Below are 20,031 nucleotides of genomic sequence, written 5' to 3' on the forward strand. Positions count from 1 at the left end.
GAGGCAGGAGAATGGCGTGAACCCGGGAGGCGGAGCTTGCAGTGAGCAGAGATCGCGCCACTGCACTCCAGCCTGGGAGACCGAGCGAGACTCCATCTCAAAAAAAAATAATAAAATAAAATAAAATAAAATAAAATAAATGATAAGAATCAAAGACAAAGAATGATTATGAAGCCATCAGAGAAGGGAGAAACAGTCTGTGTATTTCAACAGAAACAAGCAAGGACAGTGAGAGGACTTTTTAAAAAAGATCTTTCTTAACACATTTCTAATTTGTTCCTGCTCTCCCACCTTGAACTACTACCTTCCAGATACAAGGTGTTGCCTTTCCAAGGAAGACAGATTATTCTCGATCTCTGAAACCTCTGGATTACAGAATCCCAATATGTAAAAGAGGTCTTAGAAATCCTCCAGTCCAACCCTTGTTTGAATGAATGAGGCCACTGAGGCTCAGAGAGGTTAAGAATTTACCCAAGGTCACACACCTGGTTATTCATGAAAATCAATGCTCCTCCTTCTTCCTCTGGCCATTGACACCTTCAATTTCCAGATAAAATCTTCCTCCTCCACCGAGAGCAGGGAAAACACTTCTTTGGACTTTTGGGGAGGTAGGTGAATGAATGAAGGAAACAAAGCGTGTTGGCTGTTATGGCCCCTACATCACTTTGCTCTGCTGTGTTCTCCATGCCACGTGCCCACTGCAACTTCCTTTTGAAATATTTAAGAATAGTTGGCTGCCTGAAAGCTCTCTGATGCCTCTGGAGTGAAGACCTGATACAAATCCAAATTCATAAATTCCATTTCAAATGGGAGAATACTGTGTTGGGTAAAGTACATCCCATAAAGCTGAGTCACCCTATTCTGAAGCACAATGACCAATTTTATCTAATCACGGAATTTAAAAATATTCAGCACTTTCAATAAAAAATGTATAAAATCATAAATCCAAATGGTTATGTGTGTGTGGCTAAAATGAACATCTGGGGGAAATTAAGACTATCAGCACAATTTGGAGAGCTAGCTGTTTCTTAACGGTACACCCAAGCCTTTTTTTCTAACCTGGCTCAAACCTATAGAGTTATTAGCTGGTTTAGATGTCTGATGCAATATTTGCAAACAAATTAATTGCAAAATAAACAAATGTAGCTGAATTTTGTAACCAATGTAGCACACAGTAAACTAAACTATCAGCTTAACTCAAACAAAAAATTCCTAAGAAAATTTATATCCAAAACCACTAAAGCATTCAGATGTCATTTTCGCTTTCATAACCTACCTCTTAATTCAATATATTTTAAGCTACTGAAAATCAAGTGCTCTCCCATTTGGGTTTTGGCTGGAGTGGTTTGTTTGTTTTGGAGTAACACGTGTGCAACTGCAACATGTATATGTCTTAAATTTTTGGCTAAATGAGATAAATTAGATATAATGTTTCAGAATGTATGAAAGAGTATTTACTTAAAATTTTGAAATATTTAAAGTATCTTAAAAACCTAAAAATATCAATATGGTTTTTCTATTCAATGACTGTATCTATCCATCCAAGCCTAAGTTATTTGCCAACTTTCCATGCTCAGAACGTAATTGAAAGTCCAGAAAGAAACGAGAGGCCTCTGATGAACCTAAATACAGTTCACGAATCGTAGGTGCATTATTAATAAAAAGCCCTTTGGGTCTTCGCCCAGAACTGAATTGTTCTTTTCTATCGATAGCAGATACAGAGGATACAAATTCTCACACAGCTAATTGGGAGTTAATTTCTACTTACAAACAGAAAATCAGCCCTAAAAGCCAAATGAATGCATTCCTCCTGAAATGGACATGTTGAACAATTCACCTTATAAAGAGGAACACCAGGATTTTTAAAAAAATCTTAAATAGACCTTAAGAAGGAAAGCTGAGCAAGCAAAGAGACAGAAAATGATTTTAAAACTAAGGCCACCAGGAGACCTCAAGATCACAGCAGGCTGTGGACGCTGAGTATGGAGGTCCAAGCCCCATCACCCTCACTAGACCTGAGATGGGATTCTCACGGAGAGGGGCTACATCCCAGGGAGGCTGCAGGGACATCAAAGTAACCAGGAAGTCTTGAAAGGTGTCCAAGAGGAGAGGACAGAAGAGCTCCTGATCAGTGCTGAGGGGCGAGAGGGCAGGAAAGAAAGAAGTGATGGCTTGAGGTCAAGGGGAGCTTTGTTTAGAATGGATGAAACCTGAGGATGTTTTCAACATGAGGAGAAGCCAGGAGAAGAGCAGAGTGGAAAATAAGACAAACGGGAGAGAACCGTGTAGGTAGAGAGCGGGAAGGGGTGGCATGAAAAGCCTAGAGGAACGGAGGAGCCTTGAAAGACTCCTTCTCCTCCTCGGAAGCCCCCTTCGAGTCCCCCACCCCAGTTGGTTGCTTCCATCTCAGGCATGTGGCAAAGAATTAACCTAAGGTGGCTCAAAGCAGGTCCTCAGACAGAGGAATTAGCATCACCTGGATCCTGTTTGTTGAATCTCTAAGTCCAGTGCAGACCTACTGAATCAGACACTGCAGTCACAAGACTGCAGGTGATTCCTATTAAAGTTTGGGCTGCACTGGCTAAAGCAGTGGTTATGAATACAGGCACTGAAGTCAACTAGATCTGGGTTCAAATCCAGCTCTCCCCTGACCTCATGGTATGTGCCCAAGCTTGGGCAAGCATTTCTAACCCTCAGTTTTTTCCTCAGTGGAATGAAGACAATTGCACTAATATTTCTTGGGGGCTACTATAAAAATTAGAGTCCGGGCGTGATGGCTCACACCTGTAATCTCAGTGCCTTGAGAGGCCTTAATGGGAGGATATCTTGAGGCCAGGAGCTCAAGACCAGCTTAAGCAACATAGTGAGACCCCTGCCTCTAGAAATTTTTTTTTTTAATTAGCTGGGCACAGTAGTGATTGCCTATAGTCCCAGCTACTAGGGAGGCTGAGGAAGGAGGAATGCTTGAGCCCAGGAGTTCGAGGCTGCAGTGAACCATGGTCATGCCATTGCACTCCAACCTGGGTGACAAGGCAAGACTGTCTCAAAAAATAAGAAAAATTAAATGACATATTGTAGAGGTAAAGAGTGTGGCATTAAGCCTGGCACACAGTAATAATGGACAGCATGTTATTATTGTTCATCCCTTCTACTCTGACTGGTAAAATAGCTCCATTATGTCCCTGTCCAAAACACTCTGGGAAAGAGGTTGCCAGTGAGAGGGAATACGCTATAGGCTTCTGCATCCCATCCACCCGGAGCCCTGCACAGGGAAAGTGCCCAAAAAATATAGACTGAAATGAATATGCCCAGGGCTGTGACATGGGCAGACCAATGATCCCAAAGCAAATATGAAAACTATTTCTTTTACTATATTTACACAAAAACCAGTTAGACATAGGTTATAAACTTGTTCGGGATTAAAGGATCAACTTTCAGAAGGGGACAAGCACATTAGGAGGAAAAAGAATGCCTCTTTTAAAACCTCCTACAATAGGGAGTGTCTCTAAGAGGGACAGAGATGTCTCTGAACCAATACTAAAGAGCCCCTGAGATCAACAGTGCAAACTGCTCCTGGGATGTGTGACCCAAGGTGAAGTTGACTGTATGGGTAAAACACAGGTCAAATTGCACCACTAGATGAGTTTCTTCATTTTAGGCAAAGTTCCAATAATGAAGTGACTGACTTCATGCGGCACACCTTAATTTCCTGGGTTGGCAAAAGCACGTGTACAGAAACCCCATATACAGAAACCCCATCGGACTTGTTACCGTAACACGAACCTTTCTGCTTGCATTGTTATAGATGAAGGAAAAAAAAGGAGAACTTATAACACAGAACACCAGCTTCTACTGTGAGTAATATAGGATGAGGGCAAAAGTACTGGATGGATCACAGCCAAATTTCGATATGAAGAACCCACAAGTCGTTACAATTCAATCCATTCAAACAACTCACATTTCTGGAGTGCCCACTGGGCTAGACCCTGGGGGTGGTAAGAGAAGTGAGACCCAACCACCTCACTGGGTACCCCGCTGCTGAGGAAAGGGCCACCAGGACCTAGTGACTGCAGCCCTAGAGTACAGGCTGGAGTCGAGGCCCAGGAGGCCAGAGGCATGTCAGAGGAAGCTTCTGGCACATCTCCTTTGATATTGCTTCCCTGGGAGGCAAGAGAAGACATTTTGGGGAGACTTGCCAACAGAACTCCAGGGGCATGAAAGACCCTGAAGGGGAGGCTACGGAGCCCAGGCTTTTGCATGTAAGCAGTGAGGAACGATGAGGGTTTGGCCCTGGCCGAATGCAAGATGAGATTTTTGTTTAGGAAGGTCATTCTGTGGCTGGACCAGGCAGAGGAGAAACCAGGGGCCAAGTGACCCATTAAGGGCAAAGCAGTAGCCCAGGTAAGAGATGGAGAGGCTCGGCTGGGAGCAGTGGCTCATGCTTGTAATCCCAGCACTTTGGGAGGCCGATGTGGGTGGATCATGAGGTCAGGATTTCGAGACCAGCCTGACCAACATGGTGAAACCCCATCTTTACTAAATATACAAAAATTAGCCGGGCCTGGTGGCAGACGCCTGTAATCCCAGCTACTCAGGAGGCTGTGGAAGGAGAATCCCTTGAACCCGGGAAGCGGAGGTTGCAGTGAGCCGAGATCGCGCCATTGCACTCCAGCTTGGCTGACAGAGTGAGACTCCGTCTCAAAAAAAAAAAAAGATGGCGAGGCTCAAGAGGAGGTGGTGGGGCAGAGGCCTCGGGGACCTAAAGGGAGAGGAGTCAAGGGTGACCACAAGATTCCTAGTTGAGTCACAAATCAATGAAGCCCAGAACTGCCGGAAAGTTCTAGATCTACGGATACTCCCGGTCACAGCAAGGTACCCTGAGATCAGTGCTTTAACATAAAATTGCAATGAGTGTCCTAAAATCCCAGGCAGCTGCAGATTCAGGAGATGACTCCAAGGCTGCCTTTGTACCCTAACAGTCACAAGGCTTCTAGCAGCTTACTCTCCATAACGCTCCACGTAGCCCAAGAGCCTTGCATGCTGGAGCTCACCAGACATCCTTTTAAAAATCCAAGGGCCCTTTCCTTTGGATACAATTCCTCAGCTGTAGAATATTAAATAACTCGCCGGCTGTGGTGGCTCATGCCTGTAATCCCAGAACTTTGGGAGGCCGAGCGCGGATAGATCACCTGAGGTCAGGAGTTCAAGACCAGCTTGGGCAACATGATGAAACCCTGTCTCTACTAAAAATACAAAAATTAGCTGGGCGCAGTGGCACATGCCTGTAATCCCAGCTGGTTGGGAGGCTGAGGCAGGAGAATCACTTCAGCCCAGGAGGTGGAGGTTGCAGTGAGCTGAGATTGTGTCATTGCACTCCAGCCTGGGCAACAGAGCAAGACTCCGTCTCAAAAAAAAAAAAAAAAAAAGAATACTATATAACCCCAGGTGTTGCCAAAGATGTTCACTCTGAATTGAACTCCAAAGTCTTCCAGAAGTCTGTTTACCACAAAACAGTCTGTCTCCAAAGTAGAAGCAAAGATAAAGAAGTGTTTGTTGAATGGCTGACTGATGTTCACTGCAAGCTGAGTGCATTAGCCATTTCACTTTGAAGACTATGCACGTGGCAAAATTAAATGCACTAATAGTACTAACATAAAGGTAGGCAGGAAGGCACCTAATGTACTACAATAGCTTGTAAAACATCAGCCTCATCCAGTGATCAAGGTGACCAAATAATCTTTAACACACGCATACACACAGACAGAGAGAGTATAGACTCCAAAGTTTCCATTGTAAGACAAATTCTCTGACACTACTAGTGCACACTTGATGCCCTGGATCCTCAAGACATCACTGGGTGCCGGGCGCAGGGGCTCACGCCTATAATCCCAGCACTTTGGGAGTCCAAGGCGGGCGGATCACGAGGTCAGGAGTTTGAGACCAGCGTGGCCAACATAGTGAAACCCCGTCTCTACTAAAAATACAAAAAAAATTAGCCGGGTGTGGTGCCGGGTGCCCATAATCCCAGTTACTTGGGAGGTTGAGGCAAGGAGAGTCACTTGAACCTGGGAGGCAGAGGTTGCAGTGAGCCGAGATCATGCCACTGCACTCCAGCGTGGGTGACAGCGTGAGATTCCATCTCAAAAAAAAAAAAAAAAAAAACAAAGACATCACTGGGTTTGGTGAGAAGAGACAGAACACATCTGCCTGGCACTGGACTGCTCTTTTTTGGAGACAGAGGGTAAAATTTATACCCTGCAGTTTTACTCAACAGGGAATACCACCAGCAGTTTGGCCAGGGTAATGCTGTATGGGACTGTCCCCTACACCATGTAAATTGGGCATTTACAATTCTTAACCGCATCCTCCCAAATGCCAGTGAGCTATTGAGAAAACCTGAAACACCCCCCTGCATTTTCAAATGCCCCCTAGGGTTGCCACACTACCTCCGGTGAAGAACCCTCGCAGTATTCACCGATGAAGTTCTTCTCTATAAATACTCTGTTTTCCTACCTGGTAAAAATAATGACTGCCCGTACTTGTCCATCTGATATGGTATAAAGAAATAATCTTTTTTTTTTTTTTTCAAAGAAGCAACATGTCAAATAAGCCTTCAGTGTTCTAGAGTTCACTGCTATTTTTCAGCAGAAGCAAACCATTGAGCTAAATTACAAAGAGACCATAGCAATCTCCAGGGCTTTAAAAGGCTGATGCAGTATTTTTTCTTGGAGAATTTAAAAATAAAATGCAGTTCAAACTCTAGAACCTACAGTGAGGTTTTTCTCATAAATTCTGGAACACCACAAGTTCTATAAATCAAGCCCTGAAGAATGAGAGTACCAAGGCAAAGAACCCTCAGAACAAAGATTATGCAAAAGGATCACTGGTGATTTTCTATTTTTACATGAATTATAATGGCAGTGAAATAAAACTTGCCCTTCTGAACTCCACCCCCATACTTGTGCTACGATTATTAAAGTACTTTGCATTGTGAATATACTTTAATTCCAAGACTTCAATTGCTAACATTTAGACAGAATGTACTGACTAAGTTATATTAACCAAATTGTTAGTAATAAGCCTTTCTCTACCATAAAGTAAATCCTTTAAAAACAAAAAAAGTCCAATCCTTCTCAACGCAAGAAATATGCCCAAGGGTATCTACAGGAATGGCTGCAGTAACTGGCAAACGCTGGCAGGAATTTTCCAATGACTGAAGTCAACAAATCCTCAGGAAACATGCTCAGACAGATGGCACTTAAAAAAAAAAAAAACCTACTGCATTTAGATTTATAGGAAGATTTTTCACTTACTTCAAATTTCTGTATAATCCTCGTTCCTCTAAGTTAAAGGGGGAAAGAAAATCACACTGCAATTCCTTATTTTTCTAATTTAAAAAACAAAACAAAACACATTATATCCTCGAATCCAGCTTTTGATGTCTTCGAGTATTTTCTTGGAGTCTCTTTCCAATGAATACTACTTTCAAATTCTAAGCACAAAGTAAAATCCCAAAAGTTAACCCAAATAGCGTTGTACGAAATCAAAGATCACGATGTCAGCAAGCAACTGCATCTATCAGAAGTGATGATGATTCAGAACAGGATAAATTTAGAATGGTGTTTTCCAAAAGTCTTTTTGGATGTCAAATTCAGGAAACAGGTAAAGGCTACATCCCAAAAGTTCCTCTCCAAAAAGAACGCCAAAATATTAATAAAAAGAGTCTTCTTTTTGAAGTTTTTCGTCCCCTAGTGTCCTCGAGGCTGAACTTCCCCAACCTGGCCTCGGTGAAGCCATCCATTACTGGGCAAATCCACATGAAACCTGAGGACACTTCAGCCTGGGGAGGACGCAGTCAGAGCAGTGAAGCAACTTCACATGGGACGGGCCTTTTATGGCCTGAACTAGAGAGCCTTGATACCAGCTCATCTACCAGAAATAGCCCTGGAAATTCAGAGGAGCCCATCAGCTGTTGCAGCAGGCCTGGCCAGCAGCTACTTCAAATGCAATTAGGTTGTCCACACTGTCTTTCAGCTTGTTTTATAGAGAAATTAAAAATACAACAGCAGTCTACTGAATAAGCTACAACAATACAGACTTGGATGAGCAAACATTTCTCTACCTTAGTTTTTTTAGGCTAAAAAAGGAGCACACAACCATTGATAAAGCTCAGACACTGAACACCCCAAAAGTAAGTAACAGACATATATACAATGAATGCCCGAAAAGTAACTAACAGACGTACACATCTATGAAACAGCATGATATAATGGCACATGTCTCTACAAGTTTACAAATTCTGTAACCTCTGTGGATTTCTTCCCACTTCCAATAATTGTAGAAAATGAATCATCAGAAGAAAGCATTGTGCTGGAAGTACTTTCTCGAAAATGACACAAATATTTTATCTTCAAGCCAAAGTCAGTCCTCTGAACTGGCAAGATCTATCTTCCTATGGCTCTCAGGTAGCTCACCTCACTGAAAAACCAGATGAACCTAACCTAATGAAAAAAATATTAACTAGGAAGCACAACCACTTCTTAAATGGCCATACGCATTTTTTTAAACATTAAAAGGCCACTGACATGTTGAATACACTCAAACAAATATCACAACCCTGTTTACAAAAATACTTACAATTGTAGGTCTCCGTCCCTGTTGGTACCAAGAATAGAGAGTCTTAATTGTCTGCACCAACCTCAATATAAACCACAAACCCCATAAGACTTGGGCTGGAGTACAGCAAAAGCTGTGTGCTGCGCGGGGCCTCCCAGTGGTATGCCTCTGGGTGTCAGGGTTCTCAGACCACCAGCTGCTTCAGCCAGCACAGGAGGCCTCTCTAAGCAAGATCTAAATTCCTGTTACTAATTAACCCTACAGAACAATGCCTCTCCCTAAAAGGACAGTCCTGAGGCCAGGTGAAAAGATGACAGGTATAATAATTAAACATTGGCTTCATGACTGTTTTGTGCTAGGGGTAAAAAAATTTGTCCCAGTCAACTGTTTTTTGTTTTGTTTTGTTTTGTTTTTTTTACCCATCTCAAGATAACACACAAACAAAATTTCATAGCATGGCTTTTGCATCCTAATCTCAGTCTTGACCCTGATCTTCTTTTCCCTCAGACCATATTGGCTTTTTCCTCATTTTAAAGTTTATTTGATCTTGTTTTACGTATTTTTATAAGCTGTGGTAAGCCCCTCCCTAGAGAAAAGTAGGGCAAAAATAAATAAAAACTTACATAAAACAGTTCACTATCTGGGTCTTCTCTGTAAAGAGAAGATAGGAGGAGAAAATGAATCACTGTTACCACAATAGTGCTATTTCCTTCCTAAAAAAGATTCACTCCCACAAAATAAACATCAATCTTTTGTGTGCCTCTTAAGTTTTTGCACACTGCTTCTCTGTAGCAACCAAACTGTCCTAGATTAATACATTGGACTCTAATAGGGTAAGTCTCCTTCGTCACTTCTTTTATATATCCTTTTTGTCTTTGATTATTTAAATCCCAGTTAATTCTTCCTGTGCAATCCATTTACTTTCCTAATTTTTTTGCTATCTGCCTGGCTTAGAAGACTCATCACACTCACTTCTTTCCAATGATGATAATCATGAATTGGAAGAAAAATCAACATACAAAAGATGTCAATTGTCCCCAAACTGATCTACAGATTAACAAAATTCCTATCAAAATCTTGCAAGGTTTTTTTGTTTGTTTGTTTGTTTGTTTGTTTTGTTTTGTTTTTTTGAGACATAGTCTTGCTCTGTTGTCCAGGCTGGAGCAGAGTTGTGCAATCATGGCTCACTGCAGCCTCCACCTCCCCAGCTCAAGCAATCGTCCTGCCTCAGCCTCCTGAATATCTGGGGCTACAGATGTGCACCACCACACTGGGCTAATTTTTTAATTTCTTAGTTTTTGTAGAGATGGGGTCTCATTAGGTTGGCCAGGCTTGTCTTGAACTCCTGGGCTCCAGCTGTCCTCCCACTTTGGCCTTCTTAAGTGCTAGGATTACAGGTGTGAGCCACCGTGCCTGGCCTCACAGTGATTTTTGGCAGATATTCTAAAATTTATAGTAAAGGTACAGGCCCTAGAATAGCTAAAAGCCATCTTGAAAAAGAAGAAAAAAGTTAGGCCGGGCATGGTGGCTCATGCCTGTAATCCCAGCACCTTGGTAGGCCGAGGCGGGTGGAACACCTGACATCAGGAGTTCGAGACCAGCCTAACCAACATGGTGAAACACTGTCTCTACCAAAAATACAGAAAAATTAGCCAGGCGTGGTGGTGCATGCCTGTAATCCCAGCTACTAGGGAGGATAAGGCAGGAGCATCGCTTGAACCCAACCCTGGGAGGCAGAGGTTGCAGTGAGCCAAGATCATGCCACTGCACTCCAGCCTGGACCACAGGCTGCACTCCATCTCAAAAGAAGAAAAAAGTTAGAGCAATGAATCTATCCCATATTAAGGCTTACTGGATAACTACAGTAATCAAGACAACACAGCATTGGCAAAAAGACAGACACATAACATAGATCAGTGGAACAGACTGGAGAACCCAGAGACAGGCCCACATGAATATGCCAAACTGATTTCTGTGCCATTCAACAAACAGTGCTAGAGCAATTAGACACCCCTAGGCAAAAGCAATGAGCTTCTACCCAATCCTCATTGTGGTACATCCATACCATGGAATACTACTCAACAATAAAAAGGAACAAATTATTAGTACATGCCACAACCTGGGTAAGAATCCAGGGAATTAAATTATGCTGAGTGACAGAAAGCCAATCCCAAAATGTTAGATACTATACGAGTACATTTACATAGCATTTCCCAGATGACAACATTATAGAAATGGAGAAAAGATGGGAGTTGTTAGAGGTTAGGGATGGGGATGAGGTGGTTTAACAGGGCCACATGAGAGACCCCTGTTCTGGAACTCTTCTATTGGATTGACCACATCAGTGTCAATATCCTGGTTGTGATACTATTGTATAGCTTTGCAAGATGTTATCACTGGGGAAACTGAGTAAAAAGCCCTCATGATCGCTTTGTATTATTTCTTACAACTACATCTGAACCTGTAATTATCTCAAAATTAAAAGTTTAATTAAGCGGGGTGGGGTGGCTCACGCCTCCCAGAACTTTGGGAGGCTGTGGTGGATGGATTACCTGAGGTCAGGAGATCGAGACCATCCTAGCCAAAGTGGTGAAACCCTGTCTCTACTAAAAATACAAAAATTAGCCAGGCGTGGTAGCTGGCATGTGCCTGTAATCCCAGCTACTCGAGAGGCTGAGGCAGGAGAATTGCTTGAACCCGGGAGGCAGAGGTTGTAGTGAGCTGAGATCGTGCCACTGCACTCCAGCCTGGGTGACAAGGGTGAAACTCTGTCTCAAAAAAAAAAAAAAAGTTTAATTAAGTATTTTTTCCAAGGAAAAAGCATCCCAAACCCAAAAAACAAACCTACTTCAAATGAAACTTTCAAATATAATCCATTTGTAAATGGGCCTCTTACTGTAACTGTACTTCACATAAATCTATAGAGATTTACTTATTATCAGTGCTATCTTAAGAATTTCAAACTGGAAATATTTCTTTTTCCCTATAAGAATGAAAGTTAATCCGAAAGTAAAATATTTGATATAGAATAAGAAATGGAAAGCATTGCTTTCAATTGAATGTGTTTATTTAGCAGGCTGTGTAGATACTTAAAAAGAGCACCTCTAATATCTAGGGCCCATCCAAAAATAAAAAAGGAAACCTGCACATAATTTTCAGAAATTTCATCGACTGCCCCAGATTAATTTTTAAAACCTGACCTACTCTGGAGAAATAGCAAGAAAACAACTTTTTGGAAAGGGAGGAGATCGGGTCATCTCAGTTTTCGATTATATTTCATTTTTAGAGACAGGGTCTCACTATTTGGCTCAGGCTGGTCTTGAACTCTTGGGCTCATGTGATCCTCCTGCCTCAGCCTCCTGAGTAGCTGGGATAACGAAAGTGTGCCACTGCGCTGGTCTTCCAATGTGAATACTGCTATAAATATAACAGAAAACAAGTTTTTGAAATCTGTTCTCTAGAACTCTTCCTTTTTCTTTTTTGTTTTCCTTTCTCTTGAGACAGAATCTCACTCTGTTGCCAGGCTGCAGTGCAGTGGCGCGATCTCGGTTCACTGCAATTTCCACCTCCCGAGTTCAAGTGATTCTCCTGCCTCAGCTTCCTGAGTAGCTGGGACTACAGGTGCATGCCACCACACCCAGCTAAGTTTTGTATTTTTAGTATGACAGGGTTTCACCATGTTGGCCAGGATAGTCTCGATCTCTCGATTTCATGATCTGCCCATCTCAGCCTCCCAAAGTGATGAGATTACAGGCATGAGCCACCTCGCCTGGCCCTTTTTTTTTTTTTTTTGAGATGGAGTTTCACTCTTGCTGCCTAGGCTGGAGTGCAATGGCACGATCTCGGCTCACTGCAACCTTCACCTCCCAAGTTCAAGCGATTCTCCTATCTCAGCCTCCCAAGTAGCTGGGATCACAGGCACCTGCCACCACATCTGGCTAATTTTTGTATTTTTAGTAGACACGGTTTCACCATGTTGGCCAAGCTGGTCTCGAACTCCTAACCTCATGTGATCTGCCTGCCTCAGCCTCCCAAAGTGCTGAGATTACAGGTGTGAGCCACCACACCCGGCCGAACTTTTTATTCTTGAAAATAAATAGATGATATAACAGTTTAGCCTTCCCAGAAGTGGAATGGGCAGATGGAGGTTTCAGGGCCCTTTATCTTCTCAGTTTCCATAACATAAAACCTAGATCCAAACTCCCTGAATCGCCACTTTGGAGGCCAGTCTAACTTATGCTGGACTTTTCTGGCACTTTGGGGAATGCCAGGTCATGCACAGAAGAGATGAGGCTTCTTTTTAGTTCGTTGAGGAGGCAACACAAGCCCAGAATATGCTCCAGTGACTCATCTTTTGCCCCCAAAGTTTCTTTGGCCCCACCTCTCTCTTCAAGCTCTCACCTACCTTCTCTTCTTTTTATCATCCTGAATGTTCCAGAACCATTGTCTCCTCTCACCCAGCCCCATGTGCTTTCCAGCAAGTTTTGTCATTGGATTCTGGCTCCCCTACAACCCAGAAACTTCTCTTCCAACAACACACTCTCCTGAGGCTTCATCTGGACATGGCCTCTATGGTGTCTGGCACTTTCTGACCACTTCTGCCTCCACTGAATGTCCTCTTTGCAAAATGTCTCCAACACTCCTTTCCTCAGCTCTCCCTTGCCTTTCTGATCACTCTTCAATTGTTTCACTGAGTGTCCACCTCTGCCTCCCTCAAATGTCCATATGTTTTCCAGGACTCCGAGCCTGCTGGTATCATCCTACCTTCTCCCAGAGTGAGCTCCGTCTGCCACACCTAAAGCAGAAGTCAGAAGATTGGTGATTCCCTGAAGTTCAGCAAACCAGGAGCATCTCATGGGAACATGGAACTCAAGAGAAATCAAGCTACACCCGTCTTCTCCCATCTCCCATCAGGAAACTTGTTCCTGGTTTCCTACCTGACCACAACCTCCCCATCGGCAACTTGGCCACCCAAACCAGAAATCAGGGCCCTGCCTCACTTGAGTGATCATTCAGATCTCAGCAGTCACTATGCCTTGGTTCCTGCCTTTAACCTTCCTCTCTCCTTCCACCCCGTTGATGTTCTTATGGGCCTGAGTCAGGCTTATGCCTGGAGTCTCCAAACTTCACTTCCACCTCTCTAAACCCATCCTCTCCGCCGCTTCCAGAATGGCCTTTAAACGGCCCCATCCTGCCTGCTAACTACCAATAAAAACCGTCCTGGAGAGTCCCCCAGCAGTTCTCAAGCGTAGGCCTGGCAGGTGCTGCCTCCAACAGACAGGTGGATAGCGCTTGCTTCTCACCCATGGAAGCCCACATGGCAAACTTTTCGTCTTTTTTATATTTTATGTTTTTATTTTTTAATCTAGCAAATTCTCCCAGATCCTGACCCATATGGCAAACTTTTAAAATTAAATTTGTTAAAGGGGGCTGGGTGCAGTGGCTCATGCCTGTAATCCTAGCAGTTTGGGAGGTCGAGGTGAAAGGACTGAAGCAAGGAGTTTGAGACCAGCCTGGGCAACATAGTGAGACCCCATCTCTTTAAAAAAATAGTAAAATGAATATAATAAAAAATAAAGTTTAAAACAATAGGCTGCGCATGGTAGCTCACGCCTGTAATCCCAGCACTTTGGAAGGCGGAGGTGGGAGGATCACCTGAGGTCAGGAGTTTGTGACCAGCCTGGCCAACATGGTGAAACTCATCTCTACTGAAAATACAAAAATCAGCCAGACATGGTGGTGCGAACCTGTAATCCCAGCTACTGCAGAGGCTGAGGCAAGAGAATCGCTTGAACCCAGGAAGCGGAGGTTTCAATGAGCCGAGATCGTGCCACTGCACTCCCGCCTGGGTGACAAGAAACTCCATCTCAAAATAAACAAATAAAATAAATAAAATAAAAAATAAAAATAAATTTGTTAAAGGACAAATGTAAGACTATCCTTAAAATCATTGTCACTCTCTTGCATTTAGATATTTATCAGTAGGAGAAAAAAGGTATCCAGTTACAAATAAATACTTTGGAAATGACACTTAACCCTTAGGTTAGCTCATACAGACTAAGACCTGCAGTGACGTACTTTTGCAGGTGTACTCCTACAAGCTGTGAGGCTTACAAGGACTGCGATGCCTTGCTTCATTACCAACACCACATTTAGATAAACCTAGGAGGGATGCAATTACTTGTGTTGGTGCAAAACAGAAAACAAAAGAAAACAAAAAACTCAAGGATGGGCAGCCTGTTGGATACATTCCAAAGTCCCACTTCTTTGAGCTGGAACCTCCTATCCTCCCTCCCACCAGCAGGTGACCTGTGCCCAACCATGAGAAGCCACCCTGGCCATCCTTCCTATTCCTATCTAGTTTGTTCTCTCTGCTCAGAATGCCTTTCCACTCTTCTCACTTAGAAAACCCCTAATCTAGCCAGGTGCAGTGGCCCATGCCTACAATCCCAGCACTTCGGGAGGCTGAGGCAGATGGCTCACCTGAGGTCAGGAGTTCAACACCAGCCTGGCCAACACAGTGAAACTCTGTCTCTACTAAAAATACAAAAATTAGTCAGGTATGGTGGCTCGAGCCTGTAATCCCAGCCACTCCCGAGGCTGAGAAGCACTTGAACCTGGGAGGCAGAGGTTGCAGTGAGCTGAGATTGTGCCACTGCACTCCAGGCTAGACAACAGAGTGAGACTCTGTCTCAAAAAAAGAAAGAAAGAGAGAGAGAGAGAGAAAAAAAGAAAGAAAGAAAGAAAGAAAGGAAAAGAAGAGAAAAGAAAGGAAAGAAAGAAAAGAAAGAAAGGAAAGAAAGGAAGAGAAAAAGAAAGAAAGAAAGAAAGAAAGAAAGAAAGAAAGAAAGAAAGAAAGAAAGAAAGAAAGAAAGAAAACCCCTAATCATACTTCAAGCCTTAGTTGAGAATATTTCCCCTACAAACCTCTCCTGGCCATGGTCTCTGATTCTCAATCTCTAGGCTGTTGGCAGAGACTCCATGATATTTTCATATTGCCAGGATCTAGTAACATGTGCCACTCAGTAAATTTAATAAATGTTTGTGATGTGGACTGAAAATATCAAAATAGTCTGCAGTTAGATCTCTTCTCTCTCTCTTTTTTTTTGAGACAAAGTCTCACTCTGTTGTCCAGGCTGGAGTGCAATGGCAAGATCTCAGCTCACTGCAGCCTCCACCTACCGGGTTCAAGCCATTTTGCTGCCTCAGCCTCCCAAGTAGCTGGGACCTCAGGCACATGCCACCATGCCTGAATAATGTTTTTGTATTTTTAGTAGAGACTGGATTTCACCATGTTGGCCAGGCTAGTCTTGAACTCCTGACCTCAAATGATCCGCTCACCTCAGCCTCTCAAAGTGCTGGGATTACAGACGTGAGCCACCGCGTCCGGCCGATCTCTTCTCATTTTAATGCAGCTACAACATTCTCCCTTTTGTCGGGGTGGATTAATCAATATGTAATATCCCTCTAGAGCTGCAGAAAGAGTCACAAGTTGGATCCTCAGCTCACAGGCAGAAAAGAAAACATGCATCACCAGCTCAAATGTTTCTGTGTAGTGGCCTCACTGTCCATTTCTCACTCCTATTTCTGGACTCAAGATGATGTCAGAGCATTGGCCAGGACTGTCAGTGCAGCAAAGTAAGACAACAACACTCTCTGTCTCCTTGCTTCTGCCTTCTGAAAAGTTCTGCTTTCCACGGGGCAATGAACTTGATCAATCACTGGAGGTATTTTTTAAGCAGCTCATTTCCAGGAGATGAAAAGACTAGGCAACCAGGACCTGTATTTTGCCCTATTTTCTGCCACGATGGAACCAGACTTGGAATCATTTCCTTTTCCCAAAAAGCTTAGGATTTTGAGCTCTATGGGAGAAGACAGAGACATGCTGTAGTCTACTGATATGTACACCGATACACCTGTATGAATCTGAGCTTGTGGCCTTCTGTACCGTGGGCAAGTCATTTTGTCTGTGCATAAATTTCTTTTTTAAGACAAAAAAGGAGATATTATTTTCAGTTAATATTTTTCAACCAACAACCCCCCACCCCTGCCAGAAATCTGAATCAATTAATAGTTCAATCAATTGAGTCTGTCTTTCTGTCTGTCTGGTCTGGTCTTGATTTTTCTCAAAGCTTTTGGAGAACTTTACTGGCTTTAGCTGAAAATCTTTGAGCTCCAAGGTCATCTGTAAGTCACTGGCTTGAACCACTGATGAGTGAGCCAACTCTTCTCTCCCAGGCTGTGGCTTCAGAGCAATGGGTGTGTAGCAGAGCTCAACACAAAGAGAACTGCTGGCCTCGTGGTCAAAATGAGATGTGAGCTTGCCAGGGGTGAGCCTGGACCATGGTTTATGAGTCCTGGCTCCAGAAACCCAGCCTCGCACATGGCTGGAGCAACATTGCATTCCTGGACACCAGGCTCAGAGTCTTGAGAGTAATCAGAGATGTACAAAGTGTGACATGCTCCGTTTGGGCCGCTAGATATCTAAAAATATGGGATTTCTGTCTGCAGTCAAGCAGCAGCTCACTGCACCAACAGAACCAGGGAGGCTGCTGCTCAAATGGGGACATGAGCTGACGGCGATATGGCCAGTGGAGTGAGAACCCGGGAGGCTCTTCCCTTCCCTGCTGTTGTTGACATCACAAAGCTCAGCACCACATGTGGTTTGTTTGGCTGATTCCAAATACCAAGAGGGAATGGATCATTCTTATTCCTGAAAGAAAAACTCCAGGAGACTGTGCTCCTCAGGGAGCATCATCTATACCTTAGAGACACACGGGAGCAAGGAGCCCTCTCTGAGCATGTTCTCCCAGCCCCAAGGACCGAGAAACCCCACATCCCCTGGGCCAAGCACTCTCTAGCCCAGTGAAGGTTCCATTCTCATCTTCCTCCAGAAACAGAGCTCTACGTAATGGCTGTGCACTTGGCCAACCCACGGAAGGCCAATAAGCCTGTAATAGAATGGAACCACAGTCCCAATAATTCTATAAAACGGAACCACTTGAACCCAGGAGGCAGAGGTTGCAGTGCGCCGAGATCGTGCCACTGCACTCCAGCCTGGGCGACAGAGCGAGATTCCACCAGAAAGAACGAAAGAAAGAATGAACGAACGAACCAAAGAAAGAAAGAAAGAGAGAAAAAGAAAGAGAGAAAGAAAGAAAGAAAAGACGGAAAGAAAGAAGGAAAGAAACAAGAAACACCATGTGTTGTATCTTAACAATGTATCTTTGGCTCCAACTGTGGATCCTGGGCCATGTCTCCCTGACAGCATGAGTGGAACTTCCTACCCTAAGGTTTAGCCAGTGACTTCTGTATTGAGAGCAAGGGCTACAAGACTGAGGAGGAGGGTCCCATCTGAAAACCGGGGTGTGGGAGGATGGGGTCCGACAGGAGTCAGCTGTGGGGACAGAATGGTGGGGGGTAGAAGGCTGAGATCAGGAAGACTGATTTCTGGGGTAGGTGGAGAACACCAAAAAAAAAACCCTGAAAAATTCAAGAAAAGAAAATAACAGAATGATGTAGAAATCAACTGAATAAATTTAACTTTATATTTAATACAACATTCACTTCATTTTCTTAGATTTCTCATTACACTGCCCTCAGGTAAGGGCTTGGTTTTAGTCTGGGGACTGAAAATCGCTGGTCTGGATTAAGATTCCCACAGTGCCATCAAATTCTAAAAACTTGAAATTCTACAGTTCTGAGGCATAGCACTATCTCACATTCTCCAAAGAACAGCCTCAACAATGAGGGGGAAAAAAAGAAGGAAGGGGCCAGGTGTGGTGGGTCACGCCTGTAAGCCCGGCACTTTGGGAGGCTGAGGCGAGAGGATCACTTGAGGTCAGGAGTTCAAGACCAGCCTGGCCAACATGGTGAAACTGTGTCTCTACTAAAAATACAAAAATTAGCCAGGTGTGGTGGCAGGCTCTTGTAGTCCAAACTACTCGGGAGGCTGAGGCAGGAGGATTGCTTGAACCTGGGAGGTGGAGGTTGCAGTGAGCCAGGATTGTGCCACTGAAATCCAGCCTGGGCGATAGAGTGAAACTCTGTCTCAAAAAATAAATAAATAAGGAAGGAATAAAGCGCTCCAAGCGAGATAAAATATCTTAAAGCAAAGCATTCTGAAATAAAAATTATTAGACAGTAGGAGAGCAAGCAAAGATAAAATCCTTTGAGCATGCCTCAACTTCCCTCCAATAGAGATTCAGGCCAAAGCAGATCAGATAACCCTTTGAAGACCCTGAAGTTATTATCTGTTGGGATACTAAAGTGGATTATTCATTAGCAAGTACAAGTAATTCCCTCCCAAGGATCTATTGAAAGATGGCTGGTAATCTCATTAGTGGGATAGAGGGTGCAAATTGCATCAAAGGGAAGAGAGAAAATAAATAAGCAAACATGTTTTCAAACAACTACAGTTATTTAGGAGTTCTTCCAGGTACTCCTAACTCCTTGCTACAGCTCCCTTCAGCTTACGCTTGTACCCCTAGTGACATGGGCCCCCTAAAATGTGACTTGTGTGAGGACAGAGATTTTTGTCTGGTTTGTGAACTGCTGTTCATCTTCAGTGCCTGGGATATAGTAAGTGCTCAATAAACATTTGTTGAACGAATAAGGCAAATAATACGTATGCTACAGGGAAAATGACAAGGCAATGAGTTCTTTTCCAAAGGCAACTTTATCCCTCATAGACACCCCCCTGCCCTGCAATCTGTGATCGTAATTCCTGCTGGCTTTGTGCAGGCTGTTCCACATGCCTGAATTGGTTTACCTCCTTCTCAAATACCTCTTTGGGAAAGATTTTCCTCATTAAGCAGTGTCTGATTTCAGTATAGGACTCCCTTGCAAAATCTTCCAGGCATTCTGATCTCCTGGGCTTGGCATCACTTTCACAAATCTGCTGCCCAGGGACCATGTGTTCACAGAGACACGGCTTGCTGGCCCATATGATAAGCTAATTGATGTGGTAAGCCCTGAAGGCAGGATTATTTTTCAGCCAGGCCCTGCCTAATGTTTTCTGATGATGGCCAAGTGGGCAAGTTCAGTCCTTTCTCCCCAGAAACATGATCCTGCTTTCTATACCAACAAGTATTAATTCAAATCCCTCGTGGGCAGTCCAGGATATGAAAATTACAGTAATCTAATCTTGTAGAGGAAGAAGTATGAATCATCGTGACATGGCCTGACAAAGAGCAAAGTGATTAATGCCAGGCTGCAGTAAGGTCCCCAGTGACAGCTCCCTGTGGGTCACAAACCTAACATGGGAACCCATGAGGCAAACATCAGAGAAGCAACATCCTGGTCTCCATCCAGGGAGAGGAGAAGCAGAGAGTAGCAATGCCGTGTTCTCAGGACCGTGTCTGAAAACTGGCCATACTGAGGCAAATTCAGTGACTGAGGGAGAAGAGCAAGACT

At 43.7% G+C, this 20,031-nt stretch overlaps 1 protein-coding gene across 4 annotated transcripts in view; it reads right to left on the reverse strand.

Moving 5' to 3' along the window:
• Positions 1-20,031, reverse strand: part of LOC129480770 (supervillin) — a 277,840-nt gene that overhangs the window by 168,956 nt on the left and 88,853 nt on the right. Inside the window, exon 1 of one of the 4 annotated variants that reach the window (XM_055275026.2) lies at positions 7,314-7,865. The exons of the other annotated variants lie outside the window; for them this stretch is intronic. The gene's annotated coding sequence lies outside the window, so the exon portion shown is untranslated. Of the gene's footprint in view, positions 1-7,313; positions 7,866-20,031 lie in introns of those variants that run through there. 4 annotated transcript variants of the gene reach the window in all.

Source organism: Symphalangus syndactylus, chromosome 4 (assembly GCF_028878055.3).
Source record: "Symphalangus syndactylus isolate Jambi chromosome 4, NHGRI_mSymSyn1-v2.1_pri, whole genome shotgun sequence".
NCBI lineage: Eukaryota > Metazoa > Chordata > Mammalia > Primates > Hylobatidae > Symphalangus > Symphalangus syndactylus.